Source organism: Dermacentor albipictus, chromosome 5 (assembly GCF_038994185.2).
Source record: "Dermacentor albipictus isolate Rhodes 1998 colony chromosome 5, USDA_Dalb.pri_finalv2, whole genome shotgun sequence".
Classification (NCBI taxonomy): Eukaryota; Metazoa; Arthropoda; class Arachnida; order Ixodida; family Ixodidae; genus Dermacentor; species Dermacentor albipictus.
The window spans coordinates 119,081,651-119,105,894 of record NC_091825.1 but is presented as its reverse complement, the minus strand read 5'-3'; the positions used below and the strand labels follow the sequence as shown (position 1 = coordinate 119,105,894).

Below are 24,244 nucleotides of genomic sequence, written 5' to 3'. Positions count from 1 at the left end.
TGTCTATAACTCCCACCCATGGGGTGTCAGTTATAACCCACCCTCAGGGTGTTATAGGCATATTTACACCTTTTTCACTTTTAGGGCGGAAATTATTTTACAGTGCGCGCTAGTCGCGCACTGCCTTCACCGCGGTGTAATGTGGCCGCATTGCTAAGAATTATTTTCGCTCGAACATACTCACGTCTTATGGTTCGTCCGTCCCGCTGAGTAGCCGACCTCGGCGATAGCGGCTCCGTTGCTTCGCGATAACTAATGACAACGGGCAAAGATAATCGGCAGTTGAAAGAATGGTTTAGTAATGCGGGTCCTGAACCCTAGTGCTACAGCTACTCCGTTATTAATGCGTCAGCATCAGGAGTGTCAAAGTGAAAAAAAAAAAAGTGTGTGAAGTGTGGGAAGCCGGTCACGCGGTAGAGGTAGAGAGGGAGTGTGAGAGCCTAGAAGAGCGTGTATACGTGTATGTGTGTACGCGTATGTATATGTGTACAGTGCAACTGGCGGTGGTACGGAGCAGACCGCGGTCAGCAGCGTTGAATTGGCTCCTCGAAGAGGGAGCACGTGTGTCGAGTGAGTTCCTGAACAACAATTTGCACTGCGGTGAACGCGGTTTGAAATCATAGATCCGGGGCCTCAGAGAGGTGCAACTTAATGCTGACGCATTTCTTTCGCATTAGCGGCTAAAGCGCCACTGTTTCTTCTACTTACTTGCGTTCCGTCGCCTCGTTTGAAATTCTCTAGCCTAGACTGTGAAGTTACGTACTACACTCGTGTTTCCCATTGCGGCGCCGGAAAAATTGCAGTGCCGGATTTTCCTATAGTGATTTAATTTCCGGTGCGTCCCGTCATTGTGATGTCACGGATTCGAAAGTTTAGTGTTTGGCGTATTTTGGAGATTGAATTCTTGTAACTCGTTCTGGGCGGAGGACGTCTTCGGCCCATTCCGAATGCAATGAAGTCTTTCACACCGATAAACAGTTAACTAGGTCCGTGTCGCCTGCCGCCAAAATAGATGACGTCACATCGAGATGGTGCACGAACTTTGGAGTGGCGTCGCCACCCGCCTGTTGTTTTTTTTAGGAACACTCCGCTCAAGAGAGAGAGAGAGAGAAAGGCAAAGGAAAGACAGGGAGGTTAACCAGAGATTATCTCCGGTCGGCTACCCTGTACTGGGGGAGGGGAAAGGGGATGCAATAGGTGAGAAAGAAAGAAGGATAAAAAAGAAAGGAAAAAAAACCTGAGCACACACACACACGCACATACACACGAACTATTTCTGAGGGCGCTGTCACGCAATCCGCAAAGGCATTCCTAGTCTTACGCAGTGTCACCGTACAATACTCCGCTCAAAGTAAGAGATGCTTCTTTGATATTGCATTAGCGGTAATTTACTAATACAGCTTAAGCTTTCTTAAGAATTATGTCCTTCAGTAAGTGCCCACTATGGGGCAGTATTAGTTATAAGTTCTCAGAGAGGTGTAGGCGCCATTACCGTGGCCTCCCCTCCCTTTGAAGACGCACGAGGTAAGGACGTCCAACGTTTATCGTGTACAGCCGAGGTTATACAGTTTCGTAATTCCATACCTTATATATTTTTTTCATTATTACCTATATATTTCCTTGTTTCTGTGAAGCCGAGCTAACTCAAAGAACTTACCTTATAAACCATGAACGCTATCCAAACTACGCATTTTTGAATTTTGGTGCCACTCGCTACACGTTTCACTCGGCAGAACCTCGAACTCTCTTTACTCTCAGAGAGTCCCGCCTCATTGGTTCTTGTGATTCATGGCGTTCGCATGGGCTAAGGTAATATTTCATGGCACGATTTCGGCAAAGGTGTACTGGTAACGGCTTCGGCACTAAACATTCAGCGTATGCACTCTAGGTATATTTTTTTTTACACGCAAAAATAAGTTTTTGCTTCACATGCACGCTTATGTTTTGGGGGGCGGGGGGCGGGGGGGAGAGCAGTATAGCTGGTGCTCAGCTCCACGGATGCCCCGCATTCAGGTTAGGGAACAATTTACCCGCACGCCAAGAGCATTACGGTCGAGAGACCAAAGTGTCGAAGCCAGCAGCTGCCTCGTCCTTGGTCTAAACTGATCGAAGCCGTGCTCGCGGTTTGCGCTGCTCGCACCTTCTTTTTTCGTGCTCCCGTACGCCACAGCACACAGGAAGAACGCCGGCGGCCAGGTCGTCTCCAAACCCACCCCCTCAGCCCACCTTACCGAATCCCGAAGTATGCGTCCCAGGATCGCGGAACCGCAGTTCGAACCAGAAGCCTCCCTCCACCGTTCCCAGACAAAAAAAAAAAAGGGGGGGGGGGGGGCTCACGTACAGCGTCGTCTCTCTCTCCCTCTCTCTGTTTCTCTCTCACCTTCATCGTACGAGAGAGGGAGCGCGCGAACCGAAGTTTGGACCACGGCTGAGCGAACGGGCCGCTTCGGCTAATAGCTCGTTAAAGGCACATTCGGCCGCTTTGGCCCCGCGTGCATGTGTGCGTATACGCCTCTCGCGTGCGGGCAGGCAAACGTGCGCCTGGCCAGGACTGCCTAATGGCCGCCTTTAATTAGCCTATTACGAACTCCTGGCCGCCCGAATAGGCCCCTCTTGTGCGATGCGCCGCGGCTCTAAATGGCTTCGCGCGTCGACTCGCTGGCCTTTTCCGCCCTCTCACAAATCGCTCGTGTAAACACGGCCTTGCGCCGGCGAGCCGCCCTCCTCCGCCTCCTTTCCCTCTTGCCCCTCTTTCTCTCTTCTCACTCCCCCGCATTCCGTTTGGCCGTCTCCACCTCCCAGCTTCATCTCCGTCTGTGGATTACGCGCCGCGGTGTTGCTTCGCGCGGTATCGGCGCGGTGCGACGCCAACTGAACGCGTCATCGGTAAACCCTCTCACCGGTGCCCTTCACTGCCGGCGCAGTTACGCCCGTGGTTCGGCGGTTCTTCGGCATTGATACCAGCCGCCACATATGGGTCTCTCTGTGCCGAAAACGGGCTTCGGTTTCTGAAACACCGGTCGTCGGCTCCGTAACGCCGGGCATGTACTACTCATCAGAGGCGTAAAACGTTCATGACTTGGAAAAGTATCGCGTTTATTTGTTTTGTTAGCAGTGGCGTAGCAACAGGGGGAGTCGGGGGGCCGTGGGCCCCGGGTGCAAGGGGCCGGTGAGGGGGGGGGGGTGTCATATACGTCTGAAGACACCCCTCTTTCCGCCAGCTACACCTTGAGGGGGGGGGGGGGGGGTGTGACAGAAGACCTATGGGCCCCGGGTGCCAGACGACCTAGCTACGCCACTGTTTGTTAGCATCACCGTTTGTCCTTTTTGTCGTATGTTCAGAGCATATAGCAGGAGGGGAAGACAGGGAGGCGAACCAGGCCGATATCTGGCTGGTCACAGTGAGCTTGAACAGGCGTGTATGACTTGATAGGTTAGAGAATATAAGGAGAAAAAATGAATCCCCGCATAAGCACAAGATAGAAGGAAAGAGAGAGAGAGAGCAGCAACTCGTAATCTGTCACGCATTCCTTAAGAACCACGAGATAGTGTCTTCGAATCGTTCCTGCAGATGTCGGATCCGGACCAGTGTCCCGCGATTCTTTGCTCCGACGAGCGAGAATATTGCACTCCAGCCGATTTAAAGTCTCGCCTGCATTCGAGCTCTTGCTCTCGACGCCCGCATCACTAAGTGCTGCATGGTCTCGCGCTAGTGATCCGGTATAGCAGGGAGCATCACATATCGCTTACCCTTTGACTCGTCGTGTTTTATCCAGTTCGTTTTTTTTTCAAGCACGCGTGACGTCACTTCCGCACGCTCTGTCGTCCATCAAAGGGCTCGAATGCAGTTGGAAACGGGGCTACTTGGTGAGAAACGCGGTTCGAGCTTGAAGCACGGCCATATGGACCTTCACCATGCGTCGTCGCCTGCTAAAATAAACGAGCGCACACTGCAGCCTCTGAAACGCGCGCATCGTATGTCAGCGGCAATGTGGAAAGGAGAGAGAAAGAAATAAAGAGAGAGAGAGAGAGAGAGAGAGAGAGAGAGAGAGAGGAAAATATGGTTCGAAGGTTGCTCGGCGGAGCCGTGCAAAGTGCAGGGACCGACCTGTTGAGCGGATCGCTTGTGCATACGGACTTTGGAGTTTTTCGAAACTTCGGCTCGGCAAGCCTGCCGGCGTCTGACGCAGCTTGCAAGAGCTCGGGAGCCCTTGCGCGCGCATTTGTGCTTCGTGTCTGCGTGCCAGAGACGATATGCGAGGGGTTCCTTGTTCGCCTGTTTCAAAACCGAAGGTCGAAGCAGGGAACGTTCCGCAGAGGATCGCATCGAGTCGGGAAAGGCAGTCTTATTATAACAGTGATCATCGTCTTGAACCTTCAATGAACGTGCCATCCTGGCCCGAGAGCCGCAGATGCTGTGCTTTAACCGCTCTTTAGCCTTACGGCATTTTAACCGCGACATTTCTGTCGGCGTTTTCTGTTTTTCTTACTTTCCGTATCAACTTTTGTTACATAGGAGATAATGCACTCAGTGGGTAGTTATAGTAACTTGGGTCAATGGCACAGCGGGCGTTTATGTCCACTTGAGAGCCATTGTCGAATGAAAGTGAGCCAACCCACCCTGCGCAATAATGGTTAGGTCTATTATATGCGAGGCATGCGAGTAGCACACAGGCATCTCTCACTTACAAAATTGACCCGCAGGTGTGTGGATAAATGTTCTGTAATACTCTCATACACTGGGTTAAACATGGTAGCGTGACGTAATGGACGCTCCAAAAGTTGAACAGCGTGGTGTCTTGAGGTGTTTGGTAGCTGAAGGTGTTTCCCAAAAAGAAATTAGTCACCGTATGGCTGCAGTGTACGGGGAACATTTCCTTTCATTGGCCACTGTGAAACGTTGGAGCAAATGGTTCAAAGAAGGACGGGAAAGTTGCAAAGACGATCCAAGACCGGGCCAAAGCCACCGTGCAAGCACCCCCAACACAATTGCAAAGGTCGATGAGCTGATTAGACAAGAACGGATGTTGAGCATCGGTGAACCGGCGGAAAGTGTGAACATCAATCAAGGTTCGGTTCACACCATACTTCATGACCGCCTCGGTCATCGGCTCTTGTGTGCGCAATGGATGCCCCCCCCCCCCCCCCCTCCCATATTGAACCACCGCCAGAAGACGGAGAGGTTCGGCGCTGGCTTGACTCATCTGATACGGTGTCACAATGAGAGTGACCACTCCCTGTACGCACTTGCGAGCGGGGACGTATCATGGTGCCACTACTACGCGCCTGAAACACGACAGCAAAGGTTACAGTTGAAACATTCGAATTCACCACCCCCACGAAGAATGCAAAGATCGTTATTTCCACCAGCAAGGGGCTGTGGCCTTTTTTTTTCTTATCGTTGCGGGCCATTACTCATTGAATTTGCGAAACCTGGGGAGACTATCAATCGTCCCGATGTTGTGAAATGCTGGAGCGGCTGAGTGTCGCAAACAAGAACAAACGACGTGGAAAACTGACGAATGGGGTGATCTTGCTACACGACAGTGGCCGTCCCCACGTCGCTGATGTGGTTTACACAAAACTGGCAAATTTCAAGTAGGAAACGCTGCAATATCCGCCATACAGCCCAGACATGTCACCTTGCAAGTGCCACATTTTGGGGCAGGTAAAAAAAAAAAAGCAGCTCAAGGGAGCCAGATTCGTGTCGGACGATGACGTGAAAGAGTCAGTTACAGACTTTTTGAAGCAGCAACACAAGGAGTTATACGAGACGCGAATCACGTGACTCGTTAGTCAGTGGGACAAACGTCTAAATGCTCGTGCCGACTACTTTTAAGTAAGGTAACCCTTTTGTCATATATTCGGATTGGCTCACTTTCATTTCGCTCGCTCTGTATATACACCTCATATACTTCACATATTCACCTCATATAGACGTCATATACAGCGCAGCGGAGCCACCGACGCAATTCAACAACCTGTTCCATACACGACTCACTTCGTGCTTCCTCTAAGTATCGCTCTTTCTTGCATTTACCTTTATTCTTTATTCCCGTCTTCATTCTTTTTTTTTTTCAAAAAGGCCCGCAGACGACGCGACGCCGTGTTCTGTTCCGCGAACAACACATGGCCAGGCTTCCCGCAGCTCGGCGCGGAGTCCAAATCTCGGTGCAGTAACCCGACACGTCCGCCGCCTGCCCGAGTTTTCATTTCTCTTTTACAATTTTTCTTTCTTTCATCTTCGTTTCCCGGGCAGCGAAAGGAAATAGAGGGGAAAGAGTGGGCGAGAAGTAGCGAAGAGGCGTAGTCGAGCGCGCTTTTCTCGTTTTACAAAACGCCGAAGGGGGGGGGGGGGGGAGGGGCGTTCGCGTCTCATGCTCGACGAGCCGGTCACCATGCGTGCTGTGCGAGAGAGAGCGAAAGAGATAGAAAGAAAGAGAGAAAGAAAACAGGAACATAAGAGAAAAAAAAAAGAAAGCTGAGTCGCGGTGTGTACTGCGCTTGCTTTCATGCCGTCTGGAACGAAGAGAACGGTGCGCCCTTGTTCTGCAATTGGATCCCGCCGGCTCCGTCACTCGATATCGCCGGCATGCGGGCGGCTGCGAGGCGACTCGGTCCGCGGAACGACGCACGCAGCTCCGAGGAAGCCCGCCGGCAAAGCGGGCGAGGACGTAGGCCTAAAAAGAACCGAGCAAAAAAGAAAGTGAGAAAGAAAAAAGAAAGCGAATCATGCTTACCCTCGTTTCACTGCGCGTGCGACGAGCGAGTGTACGAAGCCTCTCGGCAGGTTTATACCGCGCGGGGATGGCTCTGCTGGCGACGCGAACGCCTGTTGTTGATATGACTTTCTTCCTCGTTTCTCGTCTTCCGTCTATCATCCCGCATTCTGTCGTATGCGCTCTCGGCAACCTGATTCCGCGCGCCGCTGGGTTTCCGAGGTTTGAGCGCGTGACGTGTTGGATTGCGCGGCCTGCGGCCGTGTGTAAGCTTTGGGTCTAAAACGTTGTTGTGTGGGGAAGGAATAAATAGGCGTAACTGGACACCGCAAGTGTGTTGGACCGGTGAATCGGGAACAGATGGAAGCTAAGAGCTTTTGCGCGCTGGTGGTTTGCTGTGAGAGCAGGGGTGGAGGGTAGGCAGATGCCATAATCAGGAAACGCGTTCACGTCAGCGAATCGCAGGCGAGCTCTCGGCGAGTGCCGGAGGAAAGACTACTTGTTGATACCGAGGGACGAGAAAGCAGCGTTGTGTGTGTGTGTGTGTGTGTGTGTGTGTGTGTGTGTGTGTGTGTGTGTGTGTGTGTGTGTGTGTGTGTTTGTGCCGCGATTGCTTTATCAGCGGTAACTTGAGGACGCGGTAGTACAAGTCGTGCATCGAGCAAGGTTTGTATACACTGCCACGCGCGGAACTCCACGAGTCCTTTTTGCTTCCCTCTTTTAATTCTCAACAAAGTTATATCCTCCTGGCCCTCCTCCTCCTCCTTCACAACTTGTATGCTCTTCGCATTGACCCGTGGACAAGAACCAGAAGAGTGCGCGTCACAAATTTACACAGCTTCCCGAGCATCACGCGCCAAGCAACGTACGCCGTGCACACACCTCCGATCGGCACGCCGCACCTCGTGCGCTCAAAATCGCGACCGCGAATCGCCGAGAGAGCGTACAGAGCAGGTGTTGAGCGGGCACTACGGGATGCAATGCTCCGGAACGCCGCATGTCGGGCAGTGAGCTCGCAAGCCCGGCCGGCAAGCCAAGCCGACAAGGGGGGCAAGCAGGTATCGTGATTCTCAGCCCCCCGCACATGCAAGCTCGATCGAGACTGGCGAGGGGTTACGGCGATTGAGTAGTTCGTGATCTTCTCCATCGCGCTGATCGGAGCAGAGTGGGTGGGGTGAGTGTCTGGCTTGGGGGGTGGGGGTGCAGGGGGTATACCGCGCCCGTATGGGGTGGTCCCCCCCTCCCCCCTCTTGCTTTCTCGCCTTCCTGCCCGCCTTCTATCCGAGTTCCTTTCCCTTGCTGAGCTGTTGCCGCAAGCCGTCGTCGTGACGGTCGTGCGCGACCCTCGCCGTGAACCCGGCCACCAGAGGGCGTGACCCCGCCTCGGGCGGGCCTGCCTGGTTCCTTCACGGGCCGGATCCTGCCGCTATAGCTCCGGGGCTCAGCAATTCGGCGCCTGTTGTTAGCTCCGCGTCGGGGAATGCCTCGTATTACTGCGCTGGAGAGGCCCGTATATTTGTGTACCTATGCTGAAGGTTCTTGGCAGCCAGGGCTTCGCTTCGGCTGCCGCAGCTGCTCCTGCTGCCGCTTGCATGTGGCCCTCTTGCGGGCGTTTGTTCTTTTCTTGTACTATTACAGGGTTTCACGTTAGTATTTGTTTTTCCGGGTAGATTTTTTTCTTTTTACATAGATATTGCTGACGCGTTGCTCTGGCTGTACAAGAAACAAGAGGTGTGCACCGGAAACACCGGCTTCCTTTCTCCGCAGACGTGGTGTCCGCTGCATGTCGTCGCAGACGCGCCTACGTTGCCGGCTTCGGCGGACAGCCGCCATTTTGAGTCACGTTCCAGTCCTGACGTAGACGACTGAGAGACTAAGCTACTTTAGTCAATAAAACAACACAGGCGAGGAATATACGAAAACGATCCGCGCCATTAAGCGGAGCCATGTGAGCGCCATTAATCCGACTTGCGATCATCTCGAATCTCAACCAGCGCAACACGCGCAGTGCGGGGACGCAATAAGTTGACGCGCACAGCGCTATCAAAGTACGACGTTATGGACTTACGATGTTCTGTAGCAGTGTTCTGGCTTTGACAACCAGCGTCAGACTCTTCAGTGCGCCTTGAATAGGCTGGTTGACAGGCCACTTAGAGAAACAAATATCTTGGGAGCCTGGCCTGACAGTTCATTAGCCCAGAAAGCAGTTCGAGCGCTTCTTCACTACCTGAAGGCAAAAGACTTGAGTGACCGACTGTAGACATCCTACACCTAACTTAGTGCATGTGAAAGTGCGGTATAGACTCATGTACTCTCTCCCTCTCCCCCCTCTCTCTCTCTCTCTCACACACACACACACACACGCACTCCCCATTCCCCTCCCCACGTGTAGGGTAGCAAACTGGACTCAGTCTGGTTAACCTCTCTGCCTTTCCTATTTACCTTCTCTCTCTCTCTCAAGGCCCGTTGAACCTGGCTTTCATGACGTCAAACTTGAAGCGTGAGTGCTGTTTAGGTCAGAGGGCGTCGTCCCCGGGTAACGAAGATTTAGGAGAGTCGCGTGCACGAACCGTCAAACTGCAGAGGTGGTTCGTCAGTGTCACCCTATCTTCAAGTAAAACGTGAGAAAGATAAGCGCGGCTTCATTTATCTATACGGGGTCCTTTCAAAAAATTACCCGCTGGAATCGCCCCCCCCCCCCCTGTCTTTTTTTTTTGTTTGTTTAGTTGTGGCATCGGAAGTTGGAGGCCAGGAGGTGAACACTTCCAAGCGTGTTCCGAGGTTGTTCATTGTTTCTATACGTGGACCGACTTACAGAGCAAATTGTCTGCTTACATGTACGGTTACGAGGGTTTGCTTGCAGGAATGCGTTGAAATACGCCTTTTGGCGTGCGATGAAGAACGGTACATAAGAGAGAGAGAGAGAGAGAGACAGTAATAACAGCGGCTGAGGCTACTTGCATCCATGAACACCTGCTTCCACCCGAGAATACTTCCACGGTATGCTAGGATGAACAAACGATGCTTGCAACCTGGCCAATCCGCCATTAACGCGAAGAAATAGGAACGCGCGCACATTCTAGCCAGTAGAATTCCTCGTAGAATGGTGTATGTTACTTTAGAGGACACAGTTTATACGGCTAGCATATAGTACCTCTGTAATCTACCTTTTGTCTGCTATGGGGCCCATTCGCATTGCCTTTGCGTTGTTTTAAAGGATAAAGCAGCTAGTTGTTTACTTGTGCTTTGTGGGAAAGAAGACACAAGCGCCCACAACGTCCTCATATGTCTGGCATTCGTGTGCTATCGATACATACGTGCCCTGCTTCTTTTCGATTTAGGCTCAATGACGTCGCAACTGTATGGAGATAACGTACTAGGAGACGCGGCATAAATATGTATACATATCTGAAGGGCAACTGTATGGAGATAACGTATACTATGAGACGCTGCCTATATATGTATACATACCTCAAGGGTGTATACGCGTTCAGAGTTTCTGCAGTCGTCTTGCATGGATAGGGAAGTTGTTCTCGTACAACAATTGTCCGTCAGCCCTGTTTACGATAGCGAGATATGTGATGCGGGTTTTTCGGTTCTGCAGCTATGAAAAGCCCGGTTGCCCGTATGCACGAAAAAAAAAAAACGAAATGACGGCGGCTCGAGGGCGCATCAATTGGTAAGGAGCTCTGCTGCAAAACCATCAGTCCAACCCGCATCTTCCAGACTCCCTCCCCGTCTCCCTCGATTAATGTCGTCGAAAGAATTCTCGGGGCCCGTGTCCGTCCTCGAACAAATAAAGCGAGATAGGGGGGAAACAGGCCCGCGTCGTGTTCATCACCGCGGAAAGCCCCGGCCGTGGCGTCGTGCATTCACCTGCTGGCCTTTCCAGGGGCGTGCGCCTTCCACGTCTGTGGAAAGACTTCAACCGTGCAGCTTATCATCTCCGCTCGAGTTTAATTTTCGCTTTCTTATATATGTATCCTGCGCTAGGTGGGCCGTGAACCGATCTTTCCCTTCGTACGCTAGACGAGTGTCTTCGTTTCTCTTTAGTTGTCGTCTTAGCTGTTGGCGTTCGCGCTCCTTTCTTTTTCTTTGTGTTCACTCGTCATCACCGGCAAGATATGCAAAAGCCATCAAGCGTGCGCGGAGAGTGTCTCTCTCGTTCCACTGTTCTCGCACGTTCTGTATTCGTCATCGTTTCCTGCTCTTTCGCTTGCCCGCCCCCGCCCCATCCCCGCAGCCATCTAACAAAAACTTGTGCTTTTCGTGGCGAACGTAGTTCTTTTCCTTTCTCTCTCTTTCTTTCTCTCTTTTCTTTTTACTTTACTAACGTAGACACCTCCGTTTCCTGTCTCCCGCGCACACAGCGTATAGCCGTAAAAGCAAATCGGTCCGGAGGCTCATCGCTCCGTTTGTGCTCGAAGCTGCAGTGCTCAACGCCCGTGTCGCCCGTCGTTGTCATCGTCTCAACTCCGCCGCCTTTCTCTCTACTCTTTTTTACATTTATATACTTCTTTTTGTCGTCTTACTCGGATGGGTGGGGCGCGCTCAACCTGTCCCCCCTCCCCCCCTTTTGTGCGTGTGTGTGTGTGCGTGTCTGACCGGACGGGCGCCACGAAACGAGCTCGTCGTAGCCCGGCGCAAACGGTTGCACCAGCGAGCCAGCCAGCGACGCAGTACACATGACGCAGTTCCGCCCAGCACGCAGTTCAACAGCCGCCTCCCGAAAAAAGGACTCGATGCCATGCGCGCGCTAGCCGTGACGGCCTTTCTTTCTCTCTCTCGCTATAGCGTATATTCATCCTTGCTATACGCTCACTGGCTCGCTGCTTCTGCTTCTGCTGCTGATACACGGCTCGTAACGCGAGCAGTCGTCCTGTAGAAGCCACGCGCCCGGGGAGTTCATGACTCCTTTTTTTGCAACGCCCTGCTGAGTCGCGACGAGCGTTTTCTTCCTCAAAATGTGCCCGTCGAGGCACGGAGTCGGCGGCGGGCGCCAGTTTACGGGTCGGACTCGCCGAGCCGTGATCTGCAAGTGTCTATATATATATATATATATATATATATATATATATATATATATATATATATATATATATATATATATATATATATATATATATATATATATCAGTGGCGTAGCCAGAAATTTTGTTCGGGGGGGGGCTACGCCACTGGCCCAACATATATATATATATATATATATATATATATATGTAGCCTCCTCCTTAAGAGGAAGCTTTAGCTCGGGTGCTCCTATTTAAGTACATGTAGAAGCGGAATTCGTTTTTCCCTGCAACCACTTCACCAAATTTGAGGAGGTTTTTTGCATTTCAAAGGAACAATTTATTTCTAGTGACTACTGGCTTCGAATTTTTCATTTAGGTGGTCAATTATTTATTAAAAATTGGCCAAAATTGAAAATTTTCAGAAAACGAAACTATCAAGTTTAAAACACCGTGACTCAACAATGAAAAAATGATATCACAATTCTGTGAATTGCATATAATAGTACATCTACAGCGGAAAAAATAGATATGGTACACATAAATCTCAAAAAATTTAGTATTGCGGAAATACGGCTTTTGCAGAACCCTTGTACCCAACGCAACCAATTCATGTAAGATACAAATTGACACAGCAAACTTGTCCGCTTTGACTGTTATAATAAATGCCGTTTACAGAACCACAATATCTGTTCTTCATGCATAGCTATTAGCTTGTAAACGTCGTGCTTCTATTTTTTCAAACTTTCGAATTTTCCAAAATATTTTAAACAAAATTCAGGCCCTAAATCAAAGTTCTGTTTCCAACATACACTAGGATTTACCTGCAACCAATTTCAATAAAAGCGATTAGCAGGATTATCTCAGAAAAGCGTGTCTGCGTTTTACAAGTATTTGAATAGGCCGCGTCGGATCGGGCCCGAGCTAAAGCTTCCTCTTAAACAATTTAGCGAGGGATCAACTATATAAATAATAACTGCATAATAACTGCATTGTCATTGCCAAAGATGCTGCAAACGAATTCTTGAAAGCTACGCTCTGTAAATACAAGTAAAATATGTATTTTTTCATAAAGTATTATACTCGTATGTGCCAAAAATTGTGCCCAACATAACTGACGTCAATGCTTCCATGTTGTTTGTTTATTTATTAAGTAAAGAAAATATCACACGAACTTTAGAACTATATCAGTTCGAAACCAGGAAAGCAGTGCATACCGCTGATATGAAAAATTAAAAGGCAATGAACTGAACAAGTTGAGGACAAATATGGTAATGAAACTTTGTCATTCAAGAACCGTGCGCACATTCTTGTATATATGCAATGGCCAGTGAAAAATCTCAATGACGCTGTCGTTTGTTCCAATGTATTACGCAGGAGTAGCTGTCCCTTGTCGTGTATCGTGAGTAATTGCACCGAAGTTATAGTCGCGACAGAGAGCACGTATAAAAAGCAGGAGTTCTGCAAGATATATAAGGGCAAGTCAAATGAATGAGCCAACGACGGGCTACTTTATTTAAAAGTAGTCTTCATGAGAATTTAGACATTTGTCTTATTGACTAACGAGTTGCGCGATTCCCGTCTTATAAAACTCCTTGGGTTGCTGCATCAAAAAGTCTGTATCTGGTTTCCTTGAGCTGTTTTTTCGGTTGCCCCAAAATGTAGAAGTCGCAAGGTGACAGGTCTGAGCTCTATTGCGGATGTTGCAGCGTTTCCCACTTAAACTTTCCCAGTTTTATATTAACCACATAAGCGACGTGGGGACAGGCATTGTCGTGGAACAAGATGACCCTATTCGTCAATTTTCCACGTTGTTCGTTCTTGGTTGCGACACGCTGCCGTTCTGGCGTTTCACAATATCGGAAACAATTGATAGCCTCTCAAGATTTGGCAAATTATATCAGTAATGGACCCTGTCGATCGAAAAAAAAAGTCAACAACACCTTTCCAGCGGAAATGACGGCCTTTACGTTCTTTGGGCGTGGTAAATTCGAATGTTTCCACTGTAAGCTTTGCCGTCGTGTTTCAGGCTCGTAGTAGTGGCACCAAGGTTCGTCCCCGATCACAGTTGCAAACAATAAGTCGTCATGCTCATTGTGATACCCGATCAAATGAGTCAAGGCAGCGCGAAACTTCTCCGTCTTTGGGGATCCATCGCGCACCAAAGAGCCGATAACCGAGAAGCTCATGAATTATGGCGTGAACCGAACCGTGACTGATGTTCAGACGGTCTGCCAGTTCATCGATGCTTATCCTCCGTTCTTGTTTCAGCAGCTCATGAACCTTTGAAATTGTGTGGGGGTGATTGCACGATGGTTCTGGCCCGGTCTTGGAATGTTTTTGCAACGTCTTTTGAACCGTTTGCTCCAACGCTTCACAGTGGTCAATGAAATGCAGTGTTCAACGTACACGGCAGTCATATGGTGACTAATTTCTGTTTTCGAAACACCTTCAGCTGTCAAAAACTTCGCGACACCGAGCTGTTCAACTTTTGAAGTGTCCATTATGTGACGCAACCATATTCAACCCAGTGTATGAGAGCATTAAAGAACATTTATCTTCACACCTGCGTGTCACTTTTGTAAATGAGACATGCCGTTCTCCTACGCACATGCCTCGCAGATAATGAACCGAACCATTATTGCGCGGTTAGGGTAGGCTCACTTTCATTTGACTCGCCCTCGTACATTAGAAATGCAAAGATACCATGGGATATACAAATGCGAAAATACGGCTTGATAAAGGACAACAAAGTGTCCCTGGAAACAAAGTTCACTGCATGTATACACAAAACCTCGCAACAAGATATTTAAGTATACGTTATAAGTCTCCAATGAGTCTATGTATGTAAGAAGAAGTAACTGTATATAATGCGTCAAACAAGGCAAATAAACATGTTGCACAATCATAGATTCACAGAATCCTAGATTCCGCCCCCATTCCATCCATTCCCGCCGATGTATTGCGCGCGACGGAAGGCAGCGCGCTTGCTCCCCGCTTTTCTCCTTTGCGCACACAAGACTGAGCCACCATCGTCGGCTCACCCATTCCACCTCCCCTCCTACGCTTTCATCGCACATACAGCATGCAGCGCGTGGTCACGATGTTATCACGCTTGGACTTTATACGAAACGTGAGGGCGATGGCAGGAATGCGCCTGGAGTGTCCATATAATTGCTTTCGCAATAATATAATAAACGTATCCGGCAATTGAAGCGTCCCGTCGCCCATTACTTTCCGCAAAAGAAGTATCAAAATCGAACTTTCAACATGCGACAATTCGCTGCGCCGCAACAATGTATTTTTTTTTTCTGTGAGGCGGAGGCACCGAAATGAAAAAAAAAAGCGCATAGGAAAGTATGTTGGACAGAATCTAATGCCTACTTCGGGAACCTAGTGGGGCTACGGAAGGAATACCGAAGAAAACATGAGACGCTTGGTCCACTGAGAACCATACGCATACTGCTCAATATCCTACAGCGGCGAAACAAGACTTTCCGCAAAGGTTCCGCTCAAGGAGTGCGGTGCAATCCTTCGAGTCCCCACAGTGATGGCGGCGAGCGACCATTTTTTTTTCTCGTCTGCTAGCCAGAAAGCGTCCAAAACTCTGTCCGGTGAAAATCCACTCGGCCAGAGCAAACCGAACGCGCACCGAAGTGCACCGCACGGTGGTCGGGGCCATACGAGAAAAACGTATGCGCTCTGGCTGGCTCTGGCAGCCCGCGGGTAGGGTAGCGAAAAAAAAAAATTGAAGAGGCTCAATGTGTCCTCGCGAATAAAAGTCAAAGTAAAAAAAAAAAAAATAAGAACGTAGTTACTTTGGCTGGCTTTAGTGTCTTGACATGGATGTTCTTGCGTAGGTTTAAAAAAATGTTGACATTTTTAATGTGACATGACGGCACAAATGAACCACCCCAACGCTTCGTCTCATTGGACCTCGCTGCCTGCTTTGTCAACTCGTCTGCTAGTGTGTTGATTTGGCTTGTCTCGTTGTATGTTCCGATGTAAGACTTTAGAAAAGTCAATAGACCTTTGGCGCCAAATGTTTATAACAACATTAAACCCACAAAGTTCCGCAATTGAAAATCTAAAGCACAACTTTGGAAATGTCAATGCACCTTTCACATCAAGAGCTTATGAGATATATACCCATAAAGTTTCGCAATTGATATCCATGCGCTCCATAGATTCGGTGGCCTCAGTGAGATGCCGTGGCGAGCCCGCTCACCATCAAAGCGCCCTTGAAACTTTGTGCTCGGATGGGGCTTCTTGGCGTTATGTGACTCCCGGTGTATGGGCGTTGCCACGAAATCCAGCCCGAGTTTGCAATCTTCGCGGTTAAATGTCTTTTCGAGCGTCAAAAAGACATTATAGACAAAATCCAGAGTGATTTCCGGCGCCGGGGTCGCTTTGGTCGGCGGTGCATGGACAGCACGAAAAAATTTCGGGGGGGGCTGAAGCCCCATAAGCCCCCCCCCCCCCTGGCTACGCCCCTGATATATATATATATATATATATATATATATATATATATATATATATATATATATATATATATATATATATATATATATATATATATATATATATATATATATAGGCGCGTTTGGGTGAGGGCGCGGATCCCGTCAACACCTATACGTGTTTAGAAAAAGTTCATTTAAACAAGGGGCGATACGAACACTCTTACAAAAAATTTTATAGACAGTCTATAGACGTTTATAGACTGTCTATAGACTTACTATAAAATTTTTTGTAAGGGTCGAGTCACAATCAGGGCACAATTCCACCAGGACGATAACATATGCAAGAAATGAAGGATTGTATGCATGGCACGTTCTCAAAGTAGTGTCCGAGTCCTCACTGATTAACATATGACAACATAGACCCACGGGAAAGCGCAGGTAAACATAAACTAATTGTCACATGTATGAAATGATGTTCAATATATGCAGTGTACACAATGGTTATGTATAGTGATGGTATGACAGAGACACTTTACATAAATTTGAAGTGATGCTATGAGGTGTGTATATACAAAAATACATCAGCCAAAAAGGCCGAAAGTTCGTTTAGTGGCGGTTAGAGCATATGCGTACTGTAATGCAAGAGCTGTAGCTCCCATCAGTATATGCGATCACTGTCTCCCTTTGTTACAGGCAACAAGGTTGTTTGGTGCCATTTATTGGTTGTTTTTTTAAATTCCTGGCAAAGTGCTGCAACTCATTTTAGTGCTATTAGCATTCCTTGGGAACTTCACTCAGTTCCGTGTATGTCTATATATATCGTGACTGGATTTTTCAATGGGCCGAGCTTATTTCGAGAGATGAGAAGTACAACATCGCGGTTATATTCTGTTTATTTGCGCATATCTATCTATCTATCTATCTATCTATCTATCTATCTATCTATCTATCTATCTATCTATCTATCTATCTATCTATCTATCTATCTATCTATCTATCTATCTATCTATCTATCTATCTATCTATCTATCTATCTATCTATCTATCTATCTATCTATCTATCTATCTATCTATCTATCTATCTATCTATCTATCTATCTATCTATCTATCTATCTATCTATCTATCTATCTATCTATCTATCTATCTATCTATCTATCTATCTATCTATCTATCTATCTATCTATCTATCTATCTATCTATCTATCTATCTATCTATCTATCTATCTATCTATCTATCTATCTATCTATCTATCTATCTATCTATCTATCTATCTATCTATCTATCTATCTATCTATCTATCTATCTATCTATCTATCTATCTATCTATCTATCTATCTATCTATCTATCTATCTATCTATCTATCTATCTATCTATCTATCTATCTATCTATCTATCTATCTATCTATCTATCTATCTATCTATCTATCTATCTATCTATCTATCTATCTATCTATCTATCTATCTATCTATCTATCTATCTATCTATCTATCTATCTATCTATCTATCTATCTATCTATCTATCTATCTATCTATCTATCTATCTATCTATCTATCTATCTATCTATCTATCTATCTATCTATCTATCTATCTATCTATCTATCTATCTATCTATCTATCTATCTATCTATCTATCTATCTATCTATCTATCTATCTATCTATCTATCTATCTATCTATCTATCTATCTATCTATCTATCTATCTATCTATCTATCTATCTATCTATCTATCTATCTATCTATCTATCTATCTATCTATCTATCTATCTATCTATCTATCTATCTATCTATCTATCTATCTATCTATCTATCTATCTATCTATCTATCTATCTATCTATCTATCTATCTATCTATCTATCTATCTATCTATCTATCTATCTATCTATCTATCTATCTATCTATCTATCTATCTATCTATCTATCTATCTATCTATCTATCTATCTATCTATCTATCTATCTATCTATCTATCTATCTATCTATCTATCTATCTATCTATCTATCTATCTATCTATCTATCTATCTATCTATCTATCTATCTATCTATCTATCTATCTATCTATCTATCTATCTATCTATCTAATCTATCTAATCTATCTAATCTATCTAATCTATCTAATCTATCTAATCTATCTATCTAATCTATCTATCTATCTATCTATCTATCTATCTATCTAATCTATCTATCTATCTAATCAATATATATATATATATATATATATATATATATATATATATATATATATATATATATATATATATATTCCTAAGACTAAAAGTAAAGTTTCGACGGCTTCCTCTTGGCAGCAACCTATAGGACGCCCTCGCTCCAGAAGATAGCTTGATGCTGGGAATACTTTTTTCTTTTTGTCTTCTTTCTTCTGCTTTCATTTAGATATAGCCAGGATATTAGGCAGAATATACTTGGTGTATGTACATCACGACATGTGCCAGTCGCAACGTCGGATCGTGCGAACACGGTGTGCTATAGAAACACCGCAGGCCTATACACTGTAAACTGACGCACTTAAGCATGTACAAGGGTGTAAGTCGGTCCATAGCTCGCTCCCTTACACCTTGCCGAATGTGACGGCCTGAGTCATAAAGTGGCCTAGGCTCATGTGCACCCTTGAGGGTGTAAATTAGTTCACAGTGTATAGGCGTGAAGCCGCCCGCTGTATTATCCTGCGCGAGGGCAAACGACATGCCGTGAGAAACGCTTCTCACGAGTGACGTTTCTAACCTTGAACGACCTACGTAGCTTCGACAATTTCGACAGCCGCCGACACATTCCGTCGCCTCGCGTGTCAGGACCGTCGTCATCACCGCGGCTGTATAGGTGAGAGGCGTCAGGCGGCGGTGGCGACGGCCGCCCGGTCCGTTTCGTATACGCCTTCCGGTGGCGCATTGCGAAACTATACGAAAAAAAAAATAATAATAACGAGAATACAGTAGATTCATGGGACGTGCACGTGTCAGCCGTGACGGGATTTCCGGCCCCCCCCCCCCGTATGCGCGTAATATCCCGTCAGGTGTACACGCATAATAGCAATGCCCCCATTGTTCGCAGCCCTCGAACTGCGACCGACCTGCTTTTCATGTCTTTCCTCTTTCTTTCTTGCACGGTCATCCACTGCACCGGTAGTATTCTCTCCTATTTTTTTACTCCGTCTCACGAGATACGCGCAGTGCGGCGGAAGCTGCGGATTGCGTCAACCAACCGGAATCGAGAACAGCACGAGGGTCCATCCACTGACCGCCCGGTGATGATAAGCTTTAACGGCATCCACTTTGAGTTGTGGCATCGACGTGAGGTAACCTAGCTTGTGCGAGCTACTAACGTGTGAAGCTACTAACGTGTCAAGCTACTAACGTGTCAAGCTACTAACGTGTCAAGGTGCTAACGTGTCCAGCTGCTAACGTGTCCAGCTGCTAACGTGTCCAGCTGCTAACGTGTCCAGCTGCTAACGTGTCCAGCTGCTAACGTGCCAAGCCGCTAACCTGTCAAGCCGCTAACCTGTCAAGCCGCTAACCTGTCAAGCCGCTAACGTATCAAGCTACTAACGTGCCAAGCTACTTGCGTATCAAGCTACTTACGTACCAAGCTACCTACGTACCAAGCTACTTACGTGCCAAGCTACTTACGTGCCAAGCTACTTACGTGCCAAGCTACTTACGTGTCAAGCTACTTACGTTTCAGGCCAATTACGTGTCAAGCTCCTTACATATCGCAAGAAAGTGCTTAACCTTTATCTACTTTATCTCTTGCTGTTCCTGTAGCGGTTCCGTTTTTCTATCACCTCCCTATGATCGCGCGACGCCTCGCCACGCTGACTGAATGGGAGCATCTCACGGGAGGATTAGTAGAGCGCATTGGGGCGAGCCCTTCTCTGAAGCACACAGCCGGCTTTCGTCACTGACTGGTCGCGAAACGAGGCGTTATAACCATCGTTGCACAGCACGGAATTGGCGAGACGAAGCACACGTCTTCTTTTTTTAATTCTTTGCGTGACACTTTTCCTACATGCGCTATTTTCTCAATCTCGTTCGCCCCCTACCCTCCCACCTCCTCCGAACGCCGGAGAGGAGTCTATCGCTGTCGCGCACGTCAACAAAGGGCAGTGAGATTGTGTGTCCACCTTTCTTGGCATTCATGACTGATTCTTTTAGGGCTCTTCTTACTTCTCGGATCTCTTTGTCGTGCCCTGGCTACTACGCCTTGTGTCTCCCGCGTTGAAAACGTTGTGACGCTTGCTGCGCACTCCCTATGCTGCGTTGTTTGTTTCGTTGTTTTCTTCTGTAGTTTGGTGTTTCGCTTGACTCTGGTGTCTACGGTCCGGCGTCTTTGGCGTCTCTATTCAGATGGCCGGACGCTTATTGAATGCCCCGGCTCCATCCTGTCGTTCCGTTTGTTTATTTTTTTTTGTTTTTCTTTTAATAAAACTGGTGTGTGTGTGTGGGGGGGGGGGGCGTGTTCTGGCCTTCGGAATTGCCGATGCGGAAGTCTCGAGACGAACGTGACCTTCCATGCACAAACAAAGCCGGCGCACAATACGCGCTCGCCTTGTGTGTCGCTTATTTTTATTATTTTTATTTTTTTTATTTTTTGCGAGAGGGCTTCCCATATCGAACTTCAAAGGTAGACAATGCAGAGTCGGACTTTTATTTGGTGGAAACCGGAGAAACGTGGACGGTTGTTTACTCTCTGAGAAGTGATATATTTCGCTGCTGGGGCATTTCACTACACAGCAAACGGTTACTTGTTTTCTTTTCGGCGACCGAAGCTATGAACAGGCGCGAGCTGCGACTGTGAAAGCAACCTGGCCAAGCGTCTAGCAAGGGAAATCCGAGAAAGAAAGAAAAGACAAGTGACAGACTTGGCAACCTCGAACCAATGAGTGCGAAAAGCTGCTCCACTGCGATGTACTTCATTTACATGACCTAGCAACCCGAGTTACACAGTGTAACTGTGAAGGGAGAAACTAAACAAGATCTGTGAGAATAGTGAGTGTTACCGCAGTTTCACGTGCGATTGGATCGCGCAAAACCTGTAGTTCGTCGTATAACGTTGGGGTTGTACGACGATATATAACGTTGGGGTCAAAGGACGGGGTGTGGAAAAGTTGAGTCACCTTATCATACACTAAATAGGATGAACGCGAAAGCCTGCCCACTCACGACATTCATTACATTACTTGACATTTTCATTCATTCTAATGCTTTGTTACTTCTTGTTGCTTGTTTTTTCCCACGAAAGGTCGTGGGTTCGAGTGCCTTAATCAACTCTACCATAGTTAACTGTGAACTTCGCAATAATAAACACGAAAGGTAGTGAGTTGGCCTGTCGACCTTCACGATGTCAATTGGAATCCAACTTGGAGATATGGCCGGTTCGCCCATATCTGCAACTGGGTTCGACTCCCACCAAAGGTTCAGTGCTCGACTTCCACTAAAGGTCGTGGGTTAGGCTCCCACCAAAGGTCGTGGGCCTTAATTAAATTCGCCTTAATTAACACTACAGATAGTGGGTTCGACTCCCACCAAAGATCGAGGGTTCGACTTCTTATGAATTTCGGTGTCATGGATTTTGGTGCCATAACGCCGGACATGGGATTTTTCTCCCCATGAGCCGTCTAAATCTTTCGCCCTTAAACACAATCCTCACAGACTGCAGGGTCCACAGATAGCCACCACAGATAGCCATTACCCAGCACATTGCACAGCATCACAGATAACTCCAGCAACCCCTTCACCGAGCGTTTAAGAATACGCAGCGCCGTGTGCAGAGGTGTCTTACTTAAAATTGGTGGTGGACATTATCAGCATGTTTTGTACTGATCATTGCACTGCCGTAAGTATAGAACTTCAAATTTCGCTTGCCTTTCTCACACACATCCATCGCTCGAGGTTGGTTTACGCCTTTAAAAGCCCTTGTGCACCACTGAGCAACTGCTGCCACTTGGTGACCCTGCAAGCAGGAAAAACTCATCCTATGAGGCGGTTCGGGTTATTGTGAAGTGTGGAGCATGGAACCAGACGCCAACCACCGAGCTGCCGAGAAACGTCGGAGCTTGGCAGTCTGTTCGGAGCTCTCTCGACATGGTATATCGGCCATTGCTAGCCAGTGACCGCAGTCTTCGTCAACCGCTCATTATATAGGAACAGATAGGACGATGACAATCAAGCAATGTTCCACAAAAAAAGAAATATATAAGCGGTGCCACGTCTACTTACAGAGCTTCGCCTCGGTTAAGTCGGGAGGAGCATTGTGTGTTAAGCCTGCATCATTCTTAGTGGACTGCTCTTCCGCAAAAACAATTTCGCCCGAGATGACTCCGCAAGGGCGCAGTTCGGACGGCAATGTGAATGTCGGCGCACGAACACAGAGAGGTGAGGAGAAAAGAGCCCTCATCATCGGAGCGCTCTCCATGATTCTGACGCACACAATCATTCGGTCATCTAAAAGCACGCAGATCCAAGTTTAACGCCGGGTTTCAAGTTCTAATGCTCCCCAAATGCTTCTTCGCATGGAGGGCCGTATATACGATTCGAGAGCGCATCTTCGGGTCAAACAAGGGCCGCGCAGGTCATCATATGACCGTATATATGGCCGTCCTCGCTGCACAGCTCGAATTGCGCGGCGGGAGAAACAATTGCCCGAGTTATTTTTTGACGCTCTGTATAGCCTCGCAAGAAATGAAGGGGGGGCGGTCTGGGGAGGCGAAGCAAACTACCGCCCTTCCTTGCACCGCGGGGTCTACGATAGTCCGGTCGGGGGGGCCCTCATTTGCGAGCCTTACAAATGTCGTTCAATTACGCGGCGCAGACAGCGTCTGCTTTGCTCGCCCCGGCGGAATATCGCCGCACTCCGCCTAACTGAATCTGCGCGCTGATACCCCCGACTCCGAATGAGCTCTGAGAAATGTGCGGTTATGTAGCGAACGACCTCCCCCCCCCCCCTCTCCCCCGCTCTCGTCCCCCTCCCTCTCGTCCCAGCCTCCTCCTCTGCTGAGAGACAGTTACTGCGCTGCACTTTACCCCAACCTTTCCTTCCCATCAAGAATCTCCTTCTCTCTAATACGAGCAACTCGCGAACGCGTTTCTTTTTTTCTCGGGACGGAGCTGATAGAGAGCGAACGGAGCGAAGCCATACGAAGAATCGGAGGCGAACGCCAACGGGACGCGCTGCCGTTACGCTCCGCGCCGCATTTGGGGCGGTGGCCGCGTGTGCTCGGGCGTCTGCGCGAGCACAACGACGCGTCTGAGGAAGAGAAGCGCAGGCTGATGGCACCCAGAGCCACACGCGCTCGCTCGCTCGCGTTCTGGCAAATCACAGCGGTGCCCATTGACTCGTGGCACGGGGTAAAGGCGCCGCCGCGGCTTCGCCGAGCGGGCCTGGAATGGGCGGGTGGGTGGTGTATACGTCTGTCTGGCTGTTACTTTCGTCGCAATAATCAAGCTCGACTCTCTCGACCACTGGTCTATAGCGCGCTGAAGTGGGGGAGGAGGAGGAGGAGGGGGGGGTAGGCGTTTGGGCTCCCCTGCCACCCGAACAGCGCCCCCAGCCTCGCTGCTTTTGTTGTTGCGATCTCCCTCCACGCTATGCCGGGGCTAGCTAGCCACGTGTGTGTCGTAAGCCTGGTGCATTGGGGGAAAGTGCGTGTGCGGTCGGCATTTGCGTTATGGGTTTAAGAGAGAAAGAGGGATAAGGGCGGTGGGGAGGAGGGGAGGAGGCTGGGGAACGTGCTCTCTGAGGTCCCCTTTCGGTCCTCGTAATTTCCCGTCTCCAACCCGGCGACGACGGTCGAAACAGGAGATTACAGTTTGGATTGCAGTTTGGATTGAAGCTTGGATTCTCTTACGGACTTCATGGACGGGAGAGAGGTTTGGCGGTGCGGCGGTTCTGGTTGTTGTCTAGTGCTAGTAGTGGCGGAGGTGGGGGGGGGACGACGCCAACGCATGAACTCGACAAATCGCTAGCGTGAGCCGATGCTGGGAGCAGCGACGGAAGTTTGAGAGGAGTGCGAGGGGGGGGGGGGGATGACGG

The 24,244-nt window shown here is 48.3% G+C and overlaps 2 protein-coding genes across 3 annotated transcripts in view; one reads left to right on the top strand and one right to left on the bottom strand.

The window, feature by feature from the left end:
• LOC135916237 (calcium-activated chloride channel regulator 2-like) overlaps positions 1 to 24,244 on the top strand; it is a 558,001-nt gene that overhangs the window by 144,957 nt on the left and 388,800 nt on the right. The gene's annotated exons all lie outside the window — the stretch shown is intronic.
• LOC135916236 (chitinase-3-like protein 2) overlaps positions 1 to 24,244 on the bottom strand; it is a 330,608-nt gene that overhangs the window by 282,770 nt on the left and 23,594 nt on the right. The window lies entirely within an intron of this gene.